Genomic DNA, 22,659 nt, shown 5'->3' on the forward strand with positions numbered 1-22,659 from the left:
AGGGGGCTAAGTACGCAGCCTTTCGGGGTCCCAGTATTGAGGACTATCGTGGAGAAGGTGTTGGTGTTCATTTTTACTAATTGTGGTCTATGGGTCAGGAATTGGAGGATCCACCTACAGAGGGAGGAGCTAAATCCTAGGTTTTGGAGTTTTGATATGATCTTGGCTGGAATTATGGTGTTGAAGGCAGAGTTGTAGTCAATGAATAGGAGTCTGTAGTTCAAGTCCTTGTTGTCGAGATGCTCCAGGGCTGGGTGTAGGGCCAGAGAGATGCGTCTGCTGTGTACCTTTAGTGGCGGTATGGCAGGGGCTGGTTTATTTCATTGGGCTAAATCGCTGGCTTTTAAAGCAGACCAAGCAGGCCAGCAGCACGGTTCGATTCCCGTACCAGCCTCCCCGGACAGGCGCCGGAATGTGGCGACTAGGGGCTTTTCACAGTAACTTAATTAAAGCCTACTCGTGACAAGCGATTTTCATTTAATTTAATTTCGGTATGCGAATTGCAGTGGGTCAAGGCATTCTGGGAGTATGGATTTGATGTGTCTCTTGACTAACCTCTCGAAGCATTGCATAATGATCGATGTCAAGGCCATGCATTTTTTTTTTAATAATCAATTTTATTGAGGTAGTTTTTGGCTTTGTAAACAGTTACAGACATCAAGAGAAAGAAAGCAAAAAAGGCAGAAATGTGCAAACTTCATGTACTTTCAATACTTCAATCGTAACATACTGCACAAGCCCGCTCCTCTCCCACCGGTGCTACCCGCCATTTCTACTCTACTCTACCCCCCCCCCCCCCCTGCTGAAGCTCACTCTCCCGCAAAGAAGTCAATAAATGGTTGCCACCTCCGGGCGAACCCCTGTACAGATCCCCTCAAGGCGAACTTAATTTTTTCCATACCCAGGAAACTCGACATGTCCGCAAGCCACAACTCAGTCTTCGGGGGCTTTGAGTCCCTCCACGCCAATAGTATTCGTCGCCGGGCTATCAGGGAAGCAAAGGCCAAAACATCGGCCTCTTTCTCCCCCTGGACTCCCGGGTCTTCCGAAACCCCAAAAATTGCCAACACCTGGACCCATTGCCACCCTTGTTTTTAGCACCCGGGACATGACATCCGCAAATCCCTCCCAGTACCCCCTCAGCTTAGGGCATGCCCAAAACATGTGAACGTGGTTCGCTGGTCCTCCCGCGCACCTAGTGCATTTGTCCTCTATCCCAAAGAATTTGCTCATCAGAGCCACCGTCATATGGGCCCGGTGAACTACCTTAAATTGAATCAGCCCGAGCCTGGCACATGTCGCGGTCGAATTGACCCTACTCAGGGCCTCTGCCCACAGCCCGTCCTCCATTTCCCCGCCTAGCTCCTCCCATTTAAGTTTCAGTTCCTCCGTCTGGGACCCTTCCTCCCTCATGAGCACCTTATAAATACCCGAGACTCTACCCTCCCCTTCTTCCCCCCCTAGAGAACAAAGTCCCGCAACTGTAGGTACCTAAAATCATTTCCCCTTACCAGCCCAAATTTCTCCATAAGCTCCTCAAACTTGCAAAGCTCCCTTCCAGGAACATATCGCCCACCCTTCCCACCCCCGCTCGCCGCCATACTCAAAACCCCCCATCCATACTCCCGGGGGAAAACCGATGGTTGTCGCAGATTGGAGCCCAAACCGACGCCCCCGTCTCCCCTACATGCCTCCTCCACTGGCCCCATATCCGCAGGGTCGCCACCACTACCGGGCTGGTGGAGTACTTGGCCGGCGGCAGCGGTAGAGGAGCCGTGACCAGGGCTGCCAAGCTGGAGCCCCTGCACGAAGCCGCCTCCACCCGCTCCCAGATAGACCCCGTACCCACCATCCACTTCCTTATCATAGCGTTGTTGGCCGCCCAGTAATAATTAATCAGACTCGGCAAAGCCAGCCCTCCCTCGCTGCGGTTCCTCTCCAACATCGCCTTCTTCACCCACGGGGATTTTCCCGCCCAGACAAAGCTCATGATCATCCTGTTAACTCTTTTGAAGAAGGACTGTGGAACAAAGATCAAGGCCATGCATTTTAATAACCTTTTTTAACCTGAAATGTTTCCTCCTGCAGTTGTTGATTGGTTCGCTGTTTCCAGCATTTTCTGTTTGTTTTCAATTTCTAACAGCTGCCTTTTCTTTTGCTTTTACGGTATTTGTTGGACCGTAAGATGCACTAGGATTTCAAAATGAAAAATCCAGAAAACATTTTTCAAAATTATTTCACAGGGTGTGACTGTCGTTGGCAAGACCAGTATTTGTTACCCACCTCTAAATAGGATCATAGAATCTCTATAGTTCAGAAGGAGGTCATTTGGTCCATCCAGTCTGCACTGACTCTCTGAAAGAGCACCCTCCCTAAGCTCATTTCCCCACCCATCCCCGGAACCCTACCTAACCTTCACACTAAGGCCAAATTAGCATGGCCAATCCACCTAACCTGCACATCTTCGGACTGAGGGAGGAAACCGGAATGCCTCGAGGAAACCCACGTCGACACGGAGAGAAAATGCAAACTCCACACTGTGGGCAGGATTCTCTGATCCTGAGGTGTTTCTCGACCGCGTCAACACGGCCTCAGGATCAGCAATTCTGGCCCCTACAGGGGGCCAGCACGGCCACGTCGCTCCAGCTGCTGATCTCGGCGTCAACTGGGCACCGCGGGGACCAAGCATGCGCATTGGCACCGGCCGGCTGAGAGCAGATTAGAACGGGACTTGGGTTTTCTGCTACGGCGGCTCGGCCCATCCCGATTCGCGCCAGTCACGGGGATTCTCCATCCCGGCCCTGGGCTGAGACAATCCAGCCCAGGCACCCAAGAGTCAACCACATTGTTGTGGAGCTGGAGTCGCGTGCAGCCGGGAATAGGCAAAAGTGGCAGGTTTCCTTAACTAAATGTCATGAATGAACCAGCTGGGTTTTTAACCACAATTGATGATAAGTCCCAGAGAAAATAGATTCACACAACCATTCAGATCAGAAAGAATGCTGTAAACTATTATGCATGGCACTTCTTCAAGGCTAAAGCAGCAGAGTGCAGTCCACCATTGGCCTGGCTACGCATCTGTGATTGGATAGATTGGAGTTGTTTTCCTTGGAACAAAGAAGGCTGAGGGGGTGACTTAATTAGATGTACAAATTGTGAGGGGAAGTGATAAGATGGACAGGATAAAATTGTTTCCCTTGGAGGCGAGATCTGGAACCAGGGGACATAGATTCAAAATAAGTGGCAGAAGGTGTAAAGGGGACATGAGGAAGAGATTTTATGCAGAGCGTCAAGGGAGTCTGGAATTCGCTGCCCAAGTTGGTGTTGGAGACCCCAAACTCTTTTAAAAAGTACCTGGATCTGTACCTTAAGTGCGCTAAGCTAAAGGGCTCTGGACCGGGGGAGGAAGGTGGGATTAGAAAGGGCACCTGGGTGTCCTCGGGCTGGCATGACAACTTGGGTCAAATAGCCTCCTTCTGTGCTGCGACTTTTCCATGGTTCAATCTCCTCAAGTTTTGTGTTACAACTCTGTAGCTGGTGTTTCTCTTCCAGCCTGTCTTCCAGCATTTTTGCACTTTCATGATATTGCCGCTCTGCTTGGCTTTGTGCATTTTGCATTTCCTCTTTTAAACACTCCAGCATTTCTCCAATTTTGTTATTGGCCTCCAGTAGGTGACTCTGCATAGGATCCTTCTACAAAAGGTCTGGGAGCAGCCTTGGTACAATAGGGAAAGCCGATGGCATTCACCTCCAAAGCTCGAATATCAGCTGTGACCAGATATGCCAGCATTTAACGAATGCTTCAGGGAGCGACATGTGGCACAGTGGTTAGCACTGGGACTGCGGCGCTGAGGACCCGGATTCCAATCCCGGCCCTGGGTCACTGTCCTTGTGGAGTTTGCACGTTCTCCCCGTGTCTGCGTGGGTTTCACCCCACAACCCAAAGATGTGCAGGTTAGGTGAATTGGCCACGCTAAAATTGCTCCTTAATTGGAAAAAATAATAGTGTCATGTGAGAGTACCTTGAAGAAATGGGTGTTTATAAATGGGTGTGTATATAAATATCTGTAGTGAGAGTACCTTTATGAAATGGCTGTTTACTACTGCAGTGATGTCAGAGAGTGGGTGGAGCTGGGCTGTCTGTCAGCTTTTTACTTTCGTTTTTAAGCAGGCTGCAGGGAGATTTAGTTTTGTTTTCAGTGTTGGAGCTGAAGCCAGACAGAACAGGTGTACTGTTGATCTCTCTGCCATCAAAAGACTATCTCTTGATCATTTGGTGAATTCAGAATTATAAATGTTCTCAGTAGCGAATGTAAACCTAATGTGCTTCTGTTAAAAGGTGTTTCTTCTGTCTTCTGGATGTTTGGGAAGTTATTAAGGGTTACTTAGTGTTACATTCTTTGGGGGTTGTATTTGAATTAATGGTTGCTAAGATGTTCACTGTATGTTTTAAAAAGGTTAACTTGAGTTCACAGAATAAACATGGTGTTGCTTTAAAAATTATTTTTCCATTTCTGCTGTACCACACCTGTAGAGGTGGGCCATGTGCTCCCCATACCACAATCGATTAAAAGGCGTGGGTCAAGTGAACTATGATACACTTCGGGGTTCGCTAGACCCTCGCCCATAACAATTGGGTACTTTAAATCTTTTTTAAAAAAGAATGCTTCTTGCAGTGATGTCTGGATGCAAGCAATTCTATAAATATCCTTACAAGAAAAGGTTCAGAGTGAAACGTGATTATTGTCAACTAGAGCAGATCTAAAATAAGTATCTGAGTAGAGCACCAGCAAGACTGCAGAAGTTACTCTTGAGGCTTCCGAGTTGGAATTTCACTCTGAAATAGAAGCCAGGGAGAGAAATGGTGCGAGCGGGGTGCCCTATCTCTTTTGTTACACGTGAGAAACACAACAGAAGAGGTATAAAGACCCATCAGCAGTGAAAGTGATACCACTGCAATTGAGTCAAATTAGAAATGAGACTAGTAAAGATGAAAAGTTACAGATGTTCTCTCTGCAAATGATCCTGGATGGACCAAAGAAATGCAGAAAACACAGCCAAATGTATGGCAGTATTGGCCTATCGAAGAGGTGTTCTGGTTGGCTGGATCCAGAATTATCAGACCCAAAATAATGCACAAAGAACTTCTCCAGAAGGTACGTGCGGGCCACAGGAGAATGGAAAAGTGAAAGCTCAGAGCCAGGTCAGCCACATACTGGATAGGCACCAACAAAGGTATTGGAAGAATGCTATTATGGAAATCTTTGACATGGAAGCAGTACAGTAAGAAGAATTTGTCTTTTTTTTCAATGCCTGTAGAATGTGTAATATCTAATTGTTTGAAAAAGACTTTTGAGAGTTCACATCTGTAAAGTGGTCAATTGCAAATTTCTTGGATAATAAGAAATACTGGTCGATGTGACCTGCAAACCCTTGACCTGGAAGCAGCAAGGAAGGAAGTTAACATATGCAGGCCATGTAGCTGGTAGACATAATGGAGAGCCGGAGACAGAAAGCGATCAGCACAAAGATGCAGCAACTATTGCAGGCAATGTGCAAGTGGACGACAAATATGTAAAACCCAGAAAGCTGTATCAATAGCTTTGAAAGCGTACAGAACTGGGTGTCTTACCAGAAGTACGGTAGCATGGTGGTTAGCATCAATGCTTCACAGCTCCAGGGTCCCAGGTTCGATTCCCGGCTGGGTCACTGTCTGTGTGGAGTCTGCACATCCTCCCCGTGTGTGCGTGGGTTTCCTCCGGGTGCTCCGGTTTCCTCCCACAGTCCAAAGATGTGCGGGTTAGATGGATTGGCCATGCTAAATTGCCCGTAGTGTAAGGTTAATGGGGGGATTGTTGGGTTATGGGTATACGGGTTACGTGGAAGGGTGATCATTGTTCGGCACAACATCGAGGGCCGAAGGGCCTGTTCTGTGCTGTACTGTTCTATGTTCTAAGTGACCAAGCCCATGAACTAGGGTGTCATTGGTTGGTCAGTTGAAAAGGAACTCTGTTCCAATCAGGACAGTTGTGACCCGAGGGGAAGAAGTGTGTATTGCTGATGATAAGTATATCCATTGAACTTTGTGTGTGTGTGGTGTGTGTCGGGGGGGGGGGGGGGGAGGGGGGGGGGGGGGGGGGGTGGAAGTTGTCATGTAGGATTCCTAACCTACCCCACATGAATAAAGAACTGCATATTGCTGAGGGCTGTGTAATGTTTGGGGTTGTGGAAGACATATCTTTCCTGTATTGACTATCAAAGTTAACATTAGCTTTTTATTTGAGTATCATTTGCCTGTTAATTCACGTTGATCTGAGGAAGGATGTTCTTGCTATGGAGTGAGTACAGTAAAGGTTTAACGGGCTGATTCCTACGATGGCAGGAGAGATGTGGTTAGCACTGCTGCCTCATGGCGCTGAGGACCCGGGTTAGATCCCAGCCCTGGGTCATTGTCCGTGTGGTGGAGTTTGCATTTTCTCCCCGTGTCTGCATGGGTCTCACCCCATAACCCAATGCTGTGCAGGGTAGATGGATTAGCTATGCTAAATTGCTCCTTAATTGGAAAAAGTAAAAGAGAAGTAATGGGTAATATGGCTAATTAAAAGAACAACATAAATATGAAGAGAAAAGCAAGCAGAGGCAGCTACATTCTCATCAGAATGTAAACTCGGCAACTCACTTGGAATTTGATGTGAAGGAGAGAGAGGAGCCTCTTGCTGAAATCATTAGGTGTTCAAGGACACCACTGTATCTTTGTATTATTGCTGATGCACTCATAATGGCCTACTAGTATAAAAACCATAATGTCAAGGAATCGTGAGACGATGGCCTAGCCTGGGAAGGCAGATGAGTCTGTGACATATTTGGAATTGGATGGGTTAAGTCAGGTGTAAATCTTGAGTTAACCACATTTCATTGGTACTGCTTGGGAGGCAATGACAGGAATTTGCCACATTTGCCATTTTCATCCTGTGTGCAAAAATAGTCTAATCCAAAAGTGGTCAGGGACCGACCGAGCTTCACAAAATGCTGTCTGTTTTCTGTTCTGAAATGCATGACTAATGCCTGAAAGTCAGAAGGTCTCAGTCACAAAACTCATGCTTCTTTGAGAGATCTTGAATATTCCAAGTTGGGATCGTAAAAATGAATCCTGTCTAATTTGAGATTTACATACAGATCTGGTGGGTACAATGGCAACTTGTAGCCCGAAGCTTTATTCTGCTCCCTGAATGTTTTAATATATAACAATTTTCAGTTTGCATACTGGTAGCTTCTTCCCAAAATCTCGTCGGAACCTGTGGCCAACTGGCAATAGGTTTGATGTCAGCTTATAGTAACTAAGCCAAAACAGATAAAAATGTCTTTTAGAAATTGAGTCAGATAACCTTCAGTAATAATAGCAATTTTCCACACCCTTTGGAAGCGTGTCAAAACTATTCCATAGGCAATGGCTTCTGCATTGAAGCACAGCAGCATATTTTCCTCAAAAGTATTTTTCACACAGCATTACCCCACAAGCAGCAATTAAGTGAGTAACTACGATTGAGAGGATTTTAAACAAAAAAAATTCTCAAGGCCAGCACTTGGGCATTGCCTCGAAGAAGGCTGTCTAAAACCCATCCAGTCTGGGCCATTCCCAGAACATGTGGGTGTGGTTGGCCAGGCCTCCCTGGCACAGTTCACATTTGTCCTCCAGCTCCGAGAAGAACTTGCTCATTTGGATTCTGGTTAGATGCGTTCTGTGTACCACGTTTAGCTGCATTAGACTTTGCCTTGCGCATGTCAAGATGGAGTTGACCTTGTTCAATGCTTTGCTACAGTCCCCACCCTATTCAATCCCTAGGTCTTCCTTTCATTTTTCTCTACTCCGCAGTCCCCCCCCCCCTCCCCCCCTCCCCACCCCCCCTCCCCCCCAAGGATCCTGCATCCAACAGTTCTTCTAATAATGTGTGTTCAGTTTCCCGTGACTACGTTATCGTTTCCTGAGGGAGGAACTTTTTCACTTGCATGAGTCATAACTCGTTCTCCCAGTCAGCTGAAGGCACTCCATCAGTTCTTCTAATGTTTTCAGTCTACTGCCCATGGAGAAGTCACTAACTGCCAGTGTACCCCCATCCTGGGTCCACCTTTTAAAGATGACGTCCATTTTGGCTGGCACAAACCTGTGATTGTTGCAGATGGGGGCCTAAGCGGACATTTCATTTAGACCAGGTGTTGTTATAGTTGATTCCATGTCCCGAACGCGGCTGCTTTCACTGGGCTTGCTGAGTGCTTGGCAATGGGGATGGGAGCGTTGCTGTGTCCAGAGCCCGGAGCGATGTCTCTGTGTAGGATCTCTCCTCTATTCTTAGCGAGCCTGCTTCTGATTTCTTTACCCATCCCCTCACTCTTTCTGCTGTGGCTGCCCACTGGTAGTAATGCTCGCTTGGGAGGGCGAGGCCTCCCATGCTCCTCATTCTTTGAAAGATTGTTTTGGGATCTATGCCCCCCCCCCCCCCCCCCTCCCCGGGCCCACCCCGCCCAGATACATACACCCAAACACACACAAATGACATGATAATTTTGGCTATTGTGTTAAAGAAGGCCTTGGGGGTGTATATCGGTATGGATCTGATCGGAAAGAGGAACCTGGGCAGCATGTCTGCACCCGCCCCCGAGGGAGAGTGGGAGTGTGTCCCGCCTCTGCGGGTCCTCCTTTAGTTCCTCCACCAGACTTGTCAGATTCCATTTGTAAATCCGTATCCACTCGTGGGCAATTTGGATCCCCACGTAGCGGAATTTGTTTTGGGTTTGTTTAAATGGCAGTCCCTCCAGCTCTGCCCTTCCCTTGGGGGTTCACCAGGATGATTTCAGTTTTGCTCAGGTTGGGTTTGTAGCCCGAGAAGGCTCCAAACGCTTTCAGGAGTGCCTTGTTCCCCTCCATGCTGCTTCCGTAGAGAAGGTCATCCGCATAGAACGAGACTCTGTGCTCTCTGTCTCCCCTCCGGATCCCTTCCAGTTTTTCGCTGCTCTAAGTGCGATTGCTAATGGCTCAATTGCCAGGGTGAATACCAGCGGGTATCCCTGCCTTGTGCCTCTGTGCAGCTGGAAGTATTTAGAGTAAGTGCTGTTAATCCGCACACTTGCCATGGGAGCGCTGTACAGGAGCTTCATGCATGCTCCAAGCCCGAACTTCTCCAGTACCTCTGGGGTACTACCACTTGGCCCTGTCGAAGGTCTTTTCTGCGTCCAGGGAGATGATCACCTCTGGTGTTCTCTCACCGGATCGGGTCATTATCATGTTTATATCACACATTTGAGAAACGTGTTTTAGGCAGTTTATTTAAGTGTCAACACTGACATTTTCAATGGAATTCAATCCTCACGGACCAGAATCTATGACCTAGATTCTCTATACAAACAGTAAATTCACCTCCGAAAGTAAACATAGTCAAATTTGAAGCTATGACTTGATTGCTCGAGCATAAATTGTTTTTGAAATGTATTTACTTCTCTTGGCTTCTTTACAAGTGTGAGTCCTTGGTGGGACATGGTCCCATGGGCTAAAATGACCCAATATTTATGTGTAAATCTTTGAGAGTCGGTATTGACAATTATTTGACCAGAAGGGGGCATCAGGAGCCAAGGTTAATTCTGATGATCGGCCATATTCTCTTCTAGCAATAGCAATCAGGAGAATGCACATTAACAATAATGTTTATAGTCTTTATTATTGGCACAAGTAGGCTTATATTAACACTGCAGTGAAGTTTCTGTGAAAATCCCCTCGTCGCCACGTTCCGGTGCTTGTTCGGGTGCATTTAAGGAGAATTCAGAATGTCCAAATCACCTCATTGCACGTCTTTCAGGACTTGTGGGAGGAAACCGGAGCGCCTGGAGGAAACCCACGTGCACACAGGGAGAACGTGCAGACTCCGCACAGTGACCCAAGCCAAAAATCGAACTCTGGGCCATGCCGTTGTGCAGCAACAGTGCTAACCACTGAGGTTTGTTCAGTTGTCCTGTAAGAATCCGATTTAATTTCTTAACGTTTACACTACTCACCCACCGTTTCCTCTTTTCCCAGCCTCGATCAGGAGCTGCATAATTTGCTGAGTGGATAAATAAACCCATTCTTGCCAATTGTCAAGAGATTTCAGACTACAAGATTTTGAGCTAACAATTGTTTATTAACTTGACAATCACACAGAAGCAACACTTAAACATTAAGAATGAGGATAAATGGGGTTAATTGAAACAATAAAATAAGTTACAAAGGCATTTCAGTTATCTACCATCAATACAGCATTAACTGCTTGTTGACTGTAAATTTCTGTAATAATCATAATATTTATTATTGTCACAAGTAGTCTTACATTGACACTGCAATGAAGTTACTGAGAAAATCCCCAAGTCGCCACACTCGGGTACCTATTCGGGTACACTGAGGGAGAATTCAAAATGTCCAATTCATCTAACAGCGGGTCTTTCGAGACTTGTGTCAGGAAACCGGAGCACTCGGAGGAAACCCACGCAGACACGGGGAGAACGTGCAGACTCCGTACAGACAGTGACCCAAGCCGGGAATAGAACCCGGGTCTCTGGAGCTGTGAAGCAACAGTGCTAGCCACTGTGCTACCGTACGGCTCAGAGCAGATGAATTGGTGATATAAATTTAGAATTCAATCCTTGATAACTGCCAAGTTAATAGTACCAGAGAATCAGTCTTTTTTTTAAATAGATTTAAAGCACCCAATTTTCTTTTTTTTTCCACAATTAAGGGGCAATTTAGCATAGCCAATCCACATACCCTGCATACTTGTTGTCAGGGTGAGACCCACGCAGACATGGGAAGAATGTGCAAACTCCACACGGATAGTGAACTTGGGCCGGGATCGAACCCGGGTCCTCGGCGCTGTGAGGCAGCAGTGATAACCATTGCACCACTGTGCTGCCCCACTAGAAAACCAGTCTAATTGGCCTGCCTGAAATGCAAAGATAACCGGTGGCCTCCCTTCTCCATTCCAAACTATCTTCTGAAATCCCTCTCCCCTGCCTCGTCCAACAAGTGCAAGCAGCTCATGGACTTCTTTGTCCAAATTTTGAGACCACCCATTCAGCTACTTGTGCTACTTCCCTCCCTTCCCCTAGCCGTCCAGGCCAAACTTCCTCCAAGGTTCCCCCTGCCCCAGCCCTGCCTCCTGTAACTTCTATCCTGTGTCCCTTCACACTATCTCAACTTATCGTTTCCATGAGACCCACTCCTCCTCCCTGACCCTATTCCTACTGAAGTGCTGACCATCTAACTTCTCTCCCTTGCTCTCCCCCCACCCCCACCTACCACGTTAAATGATTTTATTTACAGTTCCCTCTTCTCAGGTGAACCTGAGAAGAGTCACCTGCTTCAAATCTGCCACCATGACCCCTCTGTTTGTGCAAACCGCTGTTCCACCTCCACCCTCTTTTGCCACTCAGTCCTTGAATGTTTTATCACCTTCCAAAATCCTTGTCTATCTTTCCTTTAACTCCATGTATGAATCCCTCCAATCTGGTGGACCTCTGCTTAAGTACTGGAATGACCTTTGTCAAAGTTAGAAAATTAAATTCTACGTGACTGTGGTAAACTATTGCTCCTTGTTCATAGTGGCCAGTCTGCAACCATTGACTTGATTCACAGGACCATCCTCCTCCAATTAGCTGGGAGAAACTGCCATCGATTGGTTCCATTCTTAACTAGCGTTCTTCAGAGTCAGCTGCATGACTTTTCTTCTGTTCCAGCAATGTTACATCAGGGAATTGTCCTCCTCCTATTCCTCATCTGTATGTTGCTCCTTGGCAACATCATCCAAGAACGTATCATCATATACATGCAACCTGAGAACACTCATCTCTATCTCAGTACCAACGCTTCTCTCAACCCTTCCAGCATCTCTGATTTATTACATTGCTGTCCAACATCTAGATCAGGATGAACAGAAATTTCCTTTAACTAGTTAAAAGACTGAAGCATTATCTTCCTCTACTTATCTCAGCCAAATAGGGGAGGGGGGGGGGGGATCACTACTTCTTTCTAGACCGTGAGCTTGCTGCTGGGCCAAAGGTCCTGGTCTTCAGGCACTCTCTCTTCCTCAGATGGTCGAGGCTGCACTGGCATACTGAAGGTGGTGTTGAACCTGATCATTGATGTCTATACTTTTGTTGAGTTGCTTCTACATTAAAAACGAGTTTACTGGTGACTGAGGAGTCCAATGCTCAACGTACAATCTCAGTCACAGCTGGGGCAGATGGTGCTTGGAGGAGCGAGTGGGTGAGGTGCCGGGGCTGCAGTGCATTCCTTTCTCTGTTGATGCTTGGCTTCAGCTTGTTCTCAGTGATCAAATTCGAGGCATTCAATCCCTTCCCAAATGCTTTTCTTCCACATCAGATAGTCTTGAGCCAGAGATTCCGAGGTGCTGGTGGAGATTTTGCACTTTTTCATGGAGGCTTTGAGGGTCTCCTTGAAATGGTTCCTCTGCCTCAGCTGGGGCTTACTTGCTGTGTCGAAGCACCAAGGAGAACACTTGTTTTGGGAGTCTCATGTCAGGCATGCGAAAGATGTGGCCCGCCCAGCGGAGCTGATCAATTATGGCCAATGCTTCAATGCTGGGATGTCAGCTTGAGTGAGAACATGGACATTGATGTGTCTATCCTGCCAATAAATTTGCAGGATCTTGTGGATTAGCACTGGTCGTACTTCTCTACAGTTTTGAGGTTCCAGCTGTACACACTCCATGTCTCTGAGTCATATAGGAGGGAGGAGTCACTACTGTGGAATTCCCTGTCCAGTGAAGCAGTTGAGGCTACCACGTTGGATGTTTTTAAGGCAAAGATAGATAGATTTTTGAACAGTAAAGGAATGGTGAGCAGGCGGGTAAGTGGAGCCAAGTCCTCAAAAAGATTCAGTCATGATCTTATTGAGTGGCGGAGCAGGCCTACAGATGGCCTACTCCTGCTCCTAGTCTTATGTTCTTACGTATTTCTTTGTAGACCATGAGCTTGGTGCTGGGTCTGAGGACCTGGTCTTCAAATACTCTCTCTTCCTCAGGTGATCGAAGGCTGCATTGGCACACTGAAGGTGATACTGAATCTCACCACTGATGTCTACCCTTGTTGACAGTCGGCTTCCAAAGTATGGAAAATGGTCAACGTTGTGCAAGGCCTTGCCGTGGATTTTGATAATAGGGAGGCGGTGCTGTGAGGCAGGGGTGGGTTGATAGAGGACGTTTGTCTTATGGATGTTTTAAGTAATGCCCATGCTCTCATAGGCCTCTGTGAAGGTGTTGATGATGGCTTGGAGCTCAGCTTGCAGCTTGTCTGCCTACGGTGAAATGACAAAAGATGGGACGATCTTGGATCTGGCCTGCAGGCGGTGAAGGATGAACAGATTCCCATTTGTTCTGTAGTGTGCTCCACTCCAGAAGGGAGCTTGTTGAGGGTGTGATGGACCATTGCAAAAAGGAAGATTGAGAAGCTTAGGGCGGCACAGTGGTTAGCACTATTTCTTCACAGCGGAAGGGACCTGGGTTCAATTCCGACCTCGGGTGACTGTGCGGAGTTTGCACTTTCTCCCCATGTCTGTGTGGGTTTCCTCTGGGTGCTCCGGTTTCCATAAAAATGTGCAGGTTACATGGATTGGCTATGCTAAATTGGCCCGAGGTAGGGCTACGGGGATAGTGTGGGGTTTGGGCCGAGGTAGGCCTTTTAGAGGGCTGGTGCAGACCCAATGGGCCAAATGGCCTCCTCTGCACTGTAGAGGTTCTTTGATTATAAGAAGATCATCAGTGCGATGGCACTGCTTTGCCTGACTGAGTCTGGTAGATCCATTGGTCAGGATTGCAGCTTTTATGTCATCATGGACCAGGCGGAGGATGCTGACAAATATTTGGGGGTACCCGAATTGGAGCAGGAAGCCCCATAATTCCTCATGATTGACGGTGTTGAAGGCATTTGTGAGGTCAAAGCAGGTCATGTACAAGGTGCTTTTCCTTGCATTTTATTTGTTGTTGCCGTTCAGTGACAATCATGTCCATTGTGCTTCGTAGTGGGTAGAATTCACATTGCAACTCTGGGAAGAGCTCTTCAGTCGCAGGAAAAAGGCAATTAAGGAGGATGCATTCAATGACCTTCCCTGTGCCAACAGCAGGGAAATTCTTCTGAAGTTACCGTAGTCGGATTTGTCACCTTTCTTGAAGATGGTCACAATTACAGCATCTCTAAGAAGTTCTGGCTTCTTATCTTCATGGATACCCATCAGTCTAGTAAGTTTGCAGATGACACAATAATTAGTGGCATGGTAAATAGCGAGGAGGAAAGTCTTAGTTACAGTACTAGTCAGATGGGCAGAGCAGTGGCAAGTAGAATTTAACCCTGAAAAGTGCGAGGCAATGCATTTTGGGAGGACTAACAGGGCATGGGAATACACAATGGGGCTAGTTTAGCACAGGGCTAAATCGCTGGCTTTGAAAGCAGACCAAGGCAGGCCAGCAGCACGGTTCAATTCCCGTACCAGCCTCCCCGAACAGGCGCCGGAATGTGGCGACTGGGGGCTTTTCACAGTAACTTAATTCATAGAACAGACCTAGAACATACAGTGTAGAAGGAGGCCATTTGGCCCATCGAGTCTGCTTGACCCACTTAAGGCCTGACTCCCACCCTATTCCCGTGACCCAATAACCCCTCTTAACCTTTTTGGTCACTAAAGGCAATTTATCATGACCAATCGACCTAACCTGTACGTCTTTGGACTGTGGGAGGAAACCGGAGCACCCGGAGGAAACCCATGCACACACGGGGAGAACGTGCAGACTCCGCACAAACAGCGACCCAATGGGGAATCGAACCTGGGACCCTGGCGCTGTGAAGCCACAGTGCTAACCACTTGTGCTACTGTGCTTGTGACCATAAGCGATTTTCATTTCATTTTTCATTTCATGAATGGTAGGACGCTACAAAGTAGAGAGGACCAGAGAGATGTTCAAAGTGCATGTCCATAGGTTCCTAGGTCGCTGAAGGCAGCAGGTCACTTCAAAAGGTGGTTGAAAAGGCAAATGGAGCAGCATGGTGGCGTGGTGGTTAGCACTGCTGCCTCACGGCGCTGAGGACCGAGTTCAATCCCGGCCCCAGCTCTCTGACCATGTGGAGTTTGCACATTCTCCCTGTATCTGCATGGGTCTCACCGCCATAACCCAAAAAGATGTGCGGGGTACATGAATTGGCCATGCTAAATTGCCCCTTAATTGGAAAAAACAAAGAATTGGTTACTCTAAATTTATTTTAAAAAAGCATATGGGATACTTGCCTTTATTAGTCGAGGCATAGAATATATGAACAAGGAGATTATGATGGAGTTATATAAAATATATGTTTGGCCACAGCCAGAGTACTGTGTGCAATTCTGGTCACCACACTACAGGAAGTCTGTGATTACACCAGAAAGGTTGCATGGGAGATGCACTATGATGTTGCTTGGTCTGCAGTGTTTCAGCTGTGAAGAGAGGCTGGTTAGCCTGGGGCTGTTCTCCTTCGAGCAGATAAAGCTGAGGTTGGGGGGGGGGGGGGGGGGGGGGGGTCCTGATTCAGGTATTGAAATCTATATGGTAGAAAGGAAAAAGATTCTTCCCCTTAGTAGAGAGGTCAAGGGGCCATAGATTTAACACAACGGAGATGATCCAGGAGATGTGCGGAAAACCTTTTTCACCCAGAGGGTGGTGAGAATCTGGAACTCACTGCGCGAAAGGGTAGTAGATGCAGGATACTCGCAACGTTTAAGAAGCATTTAATTTGGACTGTGGGAGGAAACCGGAGCACCCGGAGGAAACCCATGCACACACGGGGAGAACGTGCAGACTCCGCACAAACAGTGACCCAATGGGGAATCGAACCTGGGACCCTGGCGCTGTGAAGCCACAGTGCTAACCACTTGTGCTACTGTGCTTCCATGCAACCTTCCTGGTGTAATCCCAGACTTCCTGTAGTGTGGTGACCAGAAGTGCACCAGGTTCTGGAAAGTGGTATTAGAATAGATAGGAGATTGATGGCTAGTGCAGACACGATGGGCTGAAAAACCTATTTCTGTGCTGTAAAACTCTATAAGATACTCTGAAGCTGCAATGCCATGCTCGTGATTGACAGTGGAACTGAGATTCGGTAGCTGGGGACACCCCAAATCAGAGGAACACACAAAGGAAAAGGCATTAACTGTATGTTCTATATCTCTCAAACAGATGGTTTTGCTATCCAATTATAAGAGCTTCAACTGATCTCAGTAAACCATGAAATGATCAGTCAAACAGTTACAGATATTCTCTCAGCAAGTGATGGAGGCATGGCCTGATAATATGGTTAATTAGAAATGACATCTCACGGACTTCCGGTGGCGGCCATGGAGGAGTAGGTCGCACATTTGATAGCTCCTGCCTGTGACGGACTTTTGGACCTTTTCCCCTGTTTTTTCGGGATTTTATGGGATAAATTAGTGAGAGTGAGACAGTAAGGAGAAATCCCCCTCCAGTGTATAGAGAATTGGACCAGAAGTGGCCGTGTGAGAAGACAAAGTCCTATAAGGAAGACGCGAGCAGAGCTGGTAGCGCGGGAAAGCATGGCAGAGAAGCAGGGCTACAGGGAGATGGCACAGTGATCGACGGAACAGCTGGTGAGGTTTTTCGAAGATTGCTTCGCCAAGCTGAAGAAGGACACGCTGGACCTGATTTAAGGCTTCAATTGATCAAGTTGTGCAGAATCAAGAGACCCACGGGAGAGCGATCCAGGAGGTAGAGAAAAAGGTGTCCGAGCACGAGGAATACATAACCGTGCTGGAGACCAAGGCGGAGATGATGAAGGACCGCCAGAGAAGAATGCAGGAGAAGCTGGAGGACCTGGAGAACAGGTCCAGGAGGCAGAATCTTAGAATTGTCGGCCTCCCTGAAGGCAGTGAGCGATCGGATGCGAGGATCTATGTGACGGACGTGCTGGAGAAGCTGATTGGGGCGGAGGCATTCCCTCGGCCCCTGGAAGTGGATAGAATGCACAGAGCCCTCGCGAAAAAGCCCTGAGTGAACGAGCTGCTGAGGGTCATGGTGGTACGCTTTCACCAATTCCTGGACAAGGACCACGTTCTGCAGTGGGCCACGAAGGAACGGAGCAGCAAATGGGAAAATTGATAGCTGTGCATTTATCAGGACCTGGGCGCGGGTCTGGCCAAGAGGCGAGCTGGGTTTAATCGGGCAAAGACTCTTTTAGAAGGGGATGAAGTTTGGGATGCTGTACCCAGCCCATCTGTGGTCACACATGAGGAACAGGACTTCTATTTTGAAACGCCAGACGAAGTATGGACTTTTATTAAAGAAATGAAGCTGGAGGCTAATTAAAAGACACTGAAGCCTTGGAGAAGTACTGTGGCGGCGATTTGTTGTGCTGGATTGTATAAATTTAAGTAGCGCTATGTGTAATAAGGGGCTGTTTGGATGGCTAAAGGCAACTTTGTCTTGCCAGGAGCTGGTTAGAAGAGGAATGGGCTTTGGGGTTGGTTCTGCTTTTAGGGTGATTATTTTTCGAAAGTGGCTGTTTCGTCACTGTTTTTTCTGATGTTTGTTTACTGGGGAATGTGATGCTTTTAAAATGTTTCTCCATGGGGGAGAGAACAATGGGGAGACAGACTGCTTGGTGCCAAGGGCAGGCCCTATCAAGTCAGCATGGGTCAGCTGACTCTTGGAAGCGCAGTGGGGGGTGAGCAGGTGTTAAGCTGGAGCTTGACTTGGGGGTTTGGGTTTCTAGTGTGGTTGCTATGGGGGAGGGAGGGGGTAGCTGCTTTGCTGACAGGGTAGGAACTGTTACTGGGGGACAAATGGGAGGTCGGGAACGGTGACTGCCCGAGGGTGGCTTGAGGAGGCGGAGGGCGTGAGCTAGAGGCTGGCCTAAAAAGGATGATGGCTAGTTGGCAGTGGGGGAGGTGGGGGGCTGGAAACCCTCCCCCGTCCAGGCTGATCACATGGAATGTTAGAGGACTGAATGGGCCGGTCAAGAGGGCTCGCGTGTTTGCATATTTGAGGGTGCTGAAGGTGGACATGGCAATGCTACGAGACACACCTAAAGGTTATAGACCAGACGAGATTGAGAAAGGGATGGGTCAGCCAAGTATTCCACTCGGGGCTGGACTCGAAGTCCAGTGTAGTAACGATCTTGATCAACAAACGAGTGGCATTCGAGGCAGGGAGAATCGTGTCAGACAAGGGGGGTAGGTACATAATGGTGAGTGGGAAGCTGGAGGGGGTGCGGGTGGTACTCGTGAACATATATTCGCAGAATTGGGACGATGTGGAATTTATGAGGCGGGTTTTAGGTGAGATCCCAGACTTAGAGTCACATAACCTGATCATGGGAGGGGACTTCAATACAGTCATTGGACCGGTCAAAATCCAGGACAGGGAGGAGGCCGGCTGCGGCAAAGGAATTGAAGGGATTTATGGAACAGATGGGGGGAGTAGACCCATGGAGGTCTGCACGGCCAAGGGCGAAGGAGGTTTCCTTTTTCTCACATGTCTACAAGGTATACTCTCGCATCGACTTTTCTGTTCTGAGCAGGGCACTAATACCGGAAGTGTATACTGAAGTGTATACTGAGTACTCTGCAATCGCAGTGACGGATCATGCCCCACACTGGGTGGATCTATGGGTTAGTGTGGAGAGGGCAATGCCCGCTGTGGAGACTGGATGTGGGGTTGCGAGTGGATGAAGCAATCTGTGGGCAGGTTAACAAGTCCATCCAGAACTACCTGGAAACAAATGATTTCATAGATTTCATAGAATTTACAGTGCAGAAGGAGGCCATTCGGCCCATCGAGTCAGCACCGGCTCTTGGAAGGAGAACCCTATCCAAGCTCATACTTACACCCGATTACCATAACCCCGTAACCCCACCCAACCCTAAAGGCAATTTTGGGCACTGAGGGCAATTTAGCATGGCCGATCCATGGCCCGGTTTACTGGGAGGAAACCGGAGCACCCGGAGGAAACCCACGCACACACGGGGAGAATGTGCAGACTCCGCACAGACAGTGACCCAAGCCGGGAATTGAACCTGGGACCCTGGAGCTGTGAAGCAATTGTGCTAACCACTATGCTGCCGTGTTGAGGTCTCTGCAGCGGCGGTTTGGGGAGCTCTGAAGGCAGTGGTCAGAGGGGAATTAATCTTGAAACGGGCTCACATAGAAAAGGCAGAACGGGCTGAGAGGGATAGATTAGTGGAGGAGATGCTCCAGGTGGACAGGAGATACTCGGAGGCCCCGGACGCGGGGCTACTGAGGGAGCGGTGGGGGTTACAGGTGGAGTTTGGGCTGTTGACCACAGGAAAAGCAGTGGAAAGTATGAGGAAGGCAAGGGAGGGGCGATTTAAGAGTACAGGAAAGGCAATCAGAATGTTGCCGCACCAGCTCAGGAAAAATGAGGCGGCCAGAGAGATAGGTAAAGTAAAAAGTTGAGGTGAGAATACTGTCCTGGACCCAGCGGGGGTGAACAAGGTGTTTAAGGACTTCTATAGTAAATTATATGAGTTGGAACCCCCGGCTGGGGTGGAGGGGATGAGGCAGATTTTGGATCAGTTGAGGTAGATGAGAATCTGGTGTAAGGGCTGGGAGCCCCAATTAAGATTGAGGAAGTAATCAAGGGACTGGAGGACATGCAGTCGGGCAAGGCCCCGGGGCCTGACGGCTAATCGGTGGAATTCTATAAGAGGTTTTTAGAAATATCGAGCCCACTGCTGGTGAGGAAATTTAATGAAGCAAGAGAGAAGGGAGTCCTCCCCCCCCCCCCCCCCCCCCCCCCCCCCCCCAACAATGTTGCAAGCCTCGATTTCATTGATCCTGGAACGGGAGAAGGATCCGGAGCAATACGGGTCATACAAGCCGATTTCTCCAAGATCCTGGCCACAAGGATAGAAGACTGTGTCCCGGAGGTGATAGGGGAAGACCAGATGGGATTTGTAAAGGGCAGGCAACTCAAGGCCAATGTTCGAAGGCTTTTAAATGTTATTATGATGCCCTCAGAAGGAGAGGAGGTGGAGATGGAGGTGGTGGTAGCGATGGATGCAGAGAAGGATTTTGATCGGGTGGAATGGAATTACTTGTGGGAGGCGCTGGGAAGGTTTGGATTTGGTGAGAGCTGTTATTGACTGGGTGCGGTTGCTCTATCAGGCATCAGTAGCGAGTGTGCGTACGAACCTGCTGAGGTTGGGGTACTTTAAACTACACCGAGGGATGAGGCAAGGGTGCCCTCTCTCCCCGTTACAGTTTGCTCTGGCCATAGAGCCATTGGCCATGGCGTTAAGAGCCTCTAGCTGGTTCGGGGGGGGGGGGGGGGGGGGGGGGGGGTGGAGCACCGCGTCTTGCTTTATGCAGATGACCTGCTCTTGTATATATCTCCCGACACTTTGGAGGGGATGGGGAAGTAATGCGAATCCTGGGGGAATTTGGCAATTTTTCGGGGTATAAATTGAACATGGGGAAAAGCGAGATGTTTGCGATCCAGGCAAGAGGACAGGAGAAGAGAGTGGGAGAGCTGCCGTTTACATATCTGGGAATCCAGGTGGCCCGTGAATGGGAGGCACTGCACAAGTTAAACCTATCCCGGCTTGTAGAACAAATGAAAGAGGATTTTAAGAGATAGGACATGCTCCTGCTATCACTGGCGTGGAGGGTACAGACCGTGAAAATTACGGTCCTCCCCAGATTTCTGTTTGTCTTTCAGTGCCTCCCTATCTTCATCCCGAGGGCCTTTTTCAAGCGGGTGAATAAGATTATTTCAGGCTTTGTGTGGGTGGGTAAAACCCCGCGAGTGAGAAAAGTGTTGCTGGGAGCGCAGTCGGGGGGAGGGTGGGTTGGCGCTGCCGATCTTCTGCAATTACTACTGGGATTAGGAAGTGGGTAGTGGGGGAGGGGTTGGCATGGGAGCGGATGGAGGCGGCGTCATGCAAAGACACCAGTTTGGGAGCACTGATAACGGCACCTCTTCCGTTCTCGCCGGCCCGATACTCCACAAGCCCGGTGGTGGTGGCGGCTCTGAGAATCTGGGGACAATGGAGGAGATATAAGAGAGTGGCAGGAGCATCGATTTGGATCCCACCAGGCTAGATGGTGGATTCTGGAGTTGGCAGAGGGCAGGAATTAGAAGGATGGGGGATCTATTTATAGACGGGAGCTTTCCCAGCTTGAAAGCCTTGGAGGATAAATTTGAATTGCCAGCAGGGAACAGTTTAGGTATTTGCAGGTGTGAGACTTCCTGAGAAAACAGGTGCCAGCCTTTCCGCTGCTGCCGCTACGGGGGATACAGGATAGTAGTCTCCAGTACCTGGGTGGGAGAGGGGAAGGTTTCAGATATTTACTAGGAGCTTTCGGAGGCAGAGGAAACTCCGGTGGAGGACAAGCTAGGAGGAAAGATAGAGGTGGGTCTATGGGCAGATGCCCTAAGCAGGGTGAATGCCTCCTCATCATGTGCCAGGCTCAGCCTGATATAATTTAAGGTAGTCCACCGGGCACACATGATGGTGGCCCGGATGAGCAGGTTTTTGGGGTAGAGGTCAGGTGTGCGAGGTGCGTGGGAAGCCCAGCAAATCATGCCCACATGTTTTGGGCATGCCCGAAGCTTAGAGGGTTTTGGCAGGGTTTTGCTAAGGCAATGTCCACGGTTACTAAAACACGGGTGGTGCCGAGTCCGGAGGTAGCGATCTTTGGAGTGTCGGGAGAGCCGGGAGTTCAGGGGCGAAAGAGGCCGACGTCTTGGCCTTTGACCACCTGGTAGCCTGGAGACGGATCTTGTTAATGTGGAGGGACTCGAAGCCCCCGAGTCTAGAGACCTGGGTTAGTGACATGGCTGGGTTTCTCAGTCTCGAGAAAATAAAGTTTGTCTTAAGAGGGTCAATGGTCGGGGTCACCCGGACAGCTGTTCGTCGACTTTCTCGGGGAAAATTAAATGTCAGCAGATGCAGTATTCCAAAGGGGGAGGGGGAGGGGGGGAGGGGGGGGGGGGTGCGAGGGCCGGATTGAAGTTTTATGGTTGGGGTGTCTGAAGATTGAGATGGGGGGAGGGGGAATGTTTATTATACCATGTTGATGTCATTGTCTATCTTATTTTTATCAAAATTTTTAAATACCTGAATAAAAATATTTTTTTTTTAAATGACATCTCACTAGAAGTTGGTGGTCTGTTGGCTGGATCTAGAATCATCGTCCCAAAACAATGCACAGAGAACTTCTCCAGAAGATACATGAAGGCCACATGGGAATGGAGAACTGTGAGCTCAAAGCCAGATCAGTTGTGCACTGGATAGGCAGAAGGGTGAAAGATTTGAGTTACATCAATCACCACAGCAGCATGAGTCATGTTTGCTGAGCATGGGATTACTGAAAGAGTAATAAAAAAAAATACATGCATCTAAATATTGGCCAGGAAGCTAGAGATAACTCCCCAGCACTCCTTCGAAACAGCACGATGGGACCTTTTGCATCCACCGAGCAAGCAAATAGGGCCTCAATTTAACAATTAATCAATTCATCAAAAATGACACCTCCAATAATACAGCATTTCCTCAGTACTGCACTGGAGGGTCAGCTGTGCCTTTTGTGCTCAAGCCCTGAAGTGGGAATTGATTCA

Source organism: Scyliorhinus canicula, chromosome 6 (genome assembly GCF_902713615.1).
Source record: "Scyliorhinus canicula chromosome 6, sScyCan1.1, whole genome shotgun sequence".
Taxonomy (NCBI): domain Eukaryota; kingdom Metazoa; phylum Chordata; class Chondrichthyes; order Carcharhiniformes; family Scyliorhinidae; genus Scyliorhinus; species Scyliorhinus canicula.